The sequence below is a fragment of the Myotis yumanensis genome, unplaced genomic scaffold (assembly GCF_028538775.1).
Source record: "Myotis yumanensis isolate MYYU_CA2020_CCGP unplaced genomic scaffold, mMyoYum1.0.hap1 SCAF_11, whole genome shotgun sequence".
Taxonomy (NCBI): domain Eukaryota; kingdom Metazoa; phylum Chordata; class Mammalia; order Chiroptera; family Vespertilionidae; genus Myotis; species Myotis yumanensis.
The window spans coordinates 54892902-54897642 of NW_027223762.1; the positions used below are offsets into that span (position 1 = coordinate 54892902).

Below are 4741 nucleotides of genomic sequence, written 5' to 3' on the forward strand. Positions count from 1 at the left end.
GAGCCACATGCGGCTGTTTGGCCCCTCAAGTGTGGCTCTTCCTAAGCCTTAGGAGTACCCTAATTAAGTTAATAACAATGTACCTACCTATATACTTTAAGTTTAAAAAATGTGGCTCTCAAAAGAAACTTCAATCATTGTACTATTGATATTTGGCTCTGTTGACTAATGAGTTTGCCGACCACTGCACTAGAAGAAGATCATTTAACCCAGGCCCTCCAGAGAGAAAAGTCTGGGATTTACACACCCAAACTGGCAGTGCTCAGGGACCCAGCAGCCCAGCGTTTCTTTGCAGTAAAGCTGTGGGCTCTGGTGAGGGCAAGTGGCCTAAGAAGAAACCATCTGTCCCAGGGTGCACGTGTGCAGAGGCCCAGCCTCAGCTGTGCTTGGCTCAAGGCTGGGTCTGGAGCTGCCCCAGTGAATTGCCCTGGGCCAGGGGGACGTGGACAGCACTGGGTGCTGAGGGCCGTGCACAGAGAGGGCAGAGGATGCCGGGGTGTCCAGAAGATCCAGGTCTGAGTATAGGTGTCCCAACCCCCCAACATCACCTGCACTAGGGACAATCCAAAGACAGGGGCTCTTCGGATGGCTATCATCGGGGGGGTGTCTCAGCACTTGTGGAGGCAGCAATAAGAGTGTGAGCCTCAGAGACATTCCCAAGACCTTCCTCGGGTCCTCCTCTTGGATGGGGACCAGGAAGCCTGGCCCCACAGGAGGCACTAGACAGGACACCTGAGCTACGTCCTGGGAAAAACTTCCAGGCAGGCTTGCTCTCTTTCTGTCGTCATCTTGGTTCCACGTTCCCCCACACAAAATGCCTGGTGAAGCCACAGAAACCATCCCTGCTACAGAGCAGGAGTTGCCACAGCCCAGGCTGAGACAGGGTCTGGAACAGAATCTGACAGTGATGAATCAGTACCAGAGCTCAAGGAACAAGATTCCACACAGGCAACCACACAAGTCGGGCTGGTGGCAGCAGCTGAAATCAACGAAGAACCAGTCAGCAAAGCAAAACAGAGCAGGAGTGAAAAGAAGGCACCCAAGACTATATCCAAACTGGATCTTCGACAGGTTACAGGGGTTACTATGGTCACTATATGGAAATCTAGAATATCCTCTTTGCCATCACAAAACTAGAGGTCTACAAGAGCCCAGCCTCAGATACCTACGTAGTTTTGGGGGAAGCCAAGATCAAGGCTTTATCTCAGCAAGCACAGCTAGCAGCTGCTGAGAAATTCAAAGTTCAAGGTGACGCTGTCTCAAACATTCAAGAAAACACACAGACTCCAACTGTACAAGAGGAGAGTGAAGAGGAAGAGGCTGATGAAACAGGTGCGGAAGTTAAGGACACAGAATTGGTCATGTCACAAGCAAATGTGTCAAGAGCCAAGGCAGTCCAAGCCCTGAAGAACAACAGTAATCTATATACTAGTATATAAAAGCCTAAGTGACTGTTAAGATGGAACGACCAGAACGGCTGGTTGTTATGATGTGCACTGACCACCAGGGGGAAGACATCCAATGCAGAAGCTTCCTCCAGATTGCAGGCCCCGATCACTGATAAGGCCTGTCGGCCAACCTCCCGGTACCCTCCCCAAGCCAACAGGCCCTGATCGCCTGATTAGGGCCAGGCTCCTGGGCTGGGACAGGGAACCGGGGTTGGGTGGCAGCGGACATGGCCCCTTTCCCAGGGGGGCCGGGGCTGGCTCCCTCCTCGGGGCTGGTGGCCAATCCCCCGGGTCCCTTCCCCATCTCTCTACCCAGCCAGCAGGGTTCAATTGGTCCGCTGCTTTCCCACCACGGTAGCAGTTGGTCCCTCCCCCCAGCTGGAAAGTCCCAATTGCCCAATTGGGGCTGGGACCCAGTCTGGGATGGGGAACTGGGGTGGTGGCGGTAGACATGGGCAGCAGGGAAGGAGGAGGTGGGGAGGTGGGGAGGTGGGAAACCTGATAGGCCCTGATCGCTGGCCAGGCCTAGGGACCCGACCCATACACAAATTTCATGTACCAAGCCTCTAGTGTAGGGGTCCTCAAACTACGGGCCTGCAGGCCACATGCAAATACAAATATTGTATTTGTTCCCATTTTGTTTTTTTACTTCAAAATAAGATATATGCAGTGTGCATAGGAATTTGTTCATAGTTTTTTTTAAAAACTATAGTCCGGCCCTCCAACGGTCTGAGGGACAGTGAACTGGCCCCCTGTTTAAAAAGTTTGAGGACCCGTGCTCTAGTATATATGCAACTGTTACAACCAAAAGACCGGAACAACCAGAATGACCAGAATGATAGGTCGACCAGTCACTATGATGCGCACTGATCACCAGAGGGCAGGGCGCTCAATGCAGGAGCTGCCCCTGGTGGTCTGTGCACTCTCACAGCAGGAGCACCACTGAGCTAACAGACCTGTCCTGGTGGCCCACCAGCCCCGCAGCAGCCACTCACTCCCTCAGTAGTCCTGCAGGTCCAATCTCTGGAGAACGAGCCAGGAACTGACGAGTCAGTGCCACCGGCATGATCCTAACAGCGCCTCCAGCCTTCTGGAAGTTGGCCTTAGGCACCATGGCCACTTCCCCTCCCTAGACACTCCACAAGGAAGAAACAATATAAAAGTGGCCACCAGGTGGCTCCCGACCGCCGTCAGCAGGATGGATCCAGATCCTGGGCCAGCAAGGGCATCCCACTGCCCACCTGGAGGGCCAATTGCATCCTGGCCAATCCCCCACCCTCCCTCTCCCTTAGCACCTCACACATGCATGAATTCATGCACCGGGCCTCTAGTGATATTGTAAATGCTATTATGGAATTAACAATATAACCATCTAAAAAAGGAGGACTCTTCTTTTGTGTGTTTCAAAAGCATTACTGCAGCTTGGTTTGAAATTTGTACTATTTCTATCATTAATAAAGTTATGGCTTTTTGTGGGGAAAACAAGCAAACAAAACAAAAACTTCCAGGCAGCCTCAGGGATAGGAGAGCAGGCCAATAACAGCATCTCCCTAGAAGTCTGAAGGGCAGCACCCATTGACACCTGCTTTTGCCCGGGAGCAGAGGGCCCTGAGAAGCAGCCAGGTCTGCACAGGACCACAGGTTGTGATGCAGAGCCAGCCTGGCAGCCAACTCCTCCACTGACCCCAAAGCACAGGAAAGAGGGAGGGCTCCCAGTCAGGCCTGCCCAGCTCTCCCCAGGCAAGGAAGTGCCTCTCCTGCATGTCCTGTGGCTGAGTCACAGCTCGGCAGCCCCCAGGAGCAGTGACGGGCTCTGACAGAGCCTGAGTCATGTATCTGATGGGCACCAGGAGGCTCCAGCTTCCTTGGGGTGTGACAACCGTAGGTAGAAAAGAAAGCCAGTTCCTCCTGCGGGAATGTCCCATGAGGCTCCGATGAAGAAATCTCACCTGCGCTCCCTGAGAAGTGAGCCCCACGCTGAGCCCCAGGAGGAAGTAGGGTTGATGACAGATGCTGGGTTTCTCAGACAGAGAAGCCTGAGAGGCCTCCCCCGGCATAATCTCCTGCCTGTCCCTCTGGGGCTGGGACTGGAATTGCCAGGTTCTGATGAAGGAGTCCATCTCCGGGGCCCCGGGAGCTGGCCCTCTGCAGTCCCACTGTAGAGAGCACCTGGGAAAAGCCCCTGAGCTGATTGTCATCTGAAGCCAGTGGCACCTGGCAGAGCCATGCCCTGGAAACATACCTTGCCAGAGGCAGGTGTGTTGTCAGCCTGACCTTTAGCTCAAGTGCCAGGGGGTGGGTTTCATTATCTAAGTTCAGCCAGGCACCAGAAACAGACGCAATTATCTGGGCACAGCCAGAGTGACAATTACAAAGAAGCCACAAGATTGAAGAATTCCAGTTTGAACTTTAACCAAGATTTCATATAATTTCCTTTATCTTAAACTTTAGCAAAACTTCCTGGTATCATATTGTATAAAATAAACACACTGCACTGGCTCTGGGTCACTGTCTCTCCATCAGAGGGCCAGCTGTCCCACCTGGCCCCAGCTTTTCCCCTCTGTGTCTATGTCTGTGTCTGTGTCTGTGTCTGTGTCTGTCTCTTTCTTTCATTTTCTCAATCCCCAGCCACCCCTACTCAGGATTCATAGACGGCTCTCTAGCCACGCTGAACATGGTAAAAGAGAGAATACTTATATCCCACAAAGGGGGTCCTGTGATTGTAAAATTGGCTGAGTGCTTCAGGCCACCCATCCACTCCAGCGTTGCCACCCTGAATGGAGGGTCAGGCTGAAAGCCCCTACCTGCACTCTTTCAACCCCTCAGAGACGCAATGCCCTCTCCTTGGAGCCACGGGCACCGAGAACCACGTTCCTAACCGAGGGAGGCCTGGCCCCTGGTGCCCTCAGAATACAGTGGACTCCAAAACTGACTAAGTTCTAAAAGAGGTTGGCAATGATTTCTCCAAAAACTGAGCAGCCCCAACTTACCCCCCACCCTCTGCCCTACTAATGCAGAACCTTTGTAGGTTCACAATAAACGGTAACAGTTTATTTTTCTATCATGTTTGTTACCATCCCCACCACTACCACCACCACCAAACATCTATTATCCCATCTGCTGAGGTCAAGCATAGCAATTTCCCGAGGCCCAAGTCAACCTGACTAAAGTGAATGTCAGGAGGCAGACCAGAAGGCAGACCTACAACTCCACACACACCTGTCTAGCTGGGAGAGGAGTGCTGAGAATGAGACAGGAGCTCCGAGGTTAGCCCCTCCATGAACCCCTCTTCC

The 4741-nt window shown here is 52.7% G+C and overlaps 1 pseudogene; it reads left to right on the forward strand.

The window, feature by feature from the left end:
* The first annotated feature begins 814 nt into the window (after positions 1-814).
* LOC139019503 (nascent polypeptide-associated complex subunit alpha-like) lies at positions 815-1407 on the forward strand (annotated as a pseudogene).
* The last annotated feature ends 3334 nt before the right edge of the window (positions 1408-4741 follow it).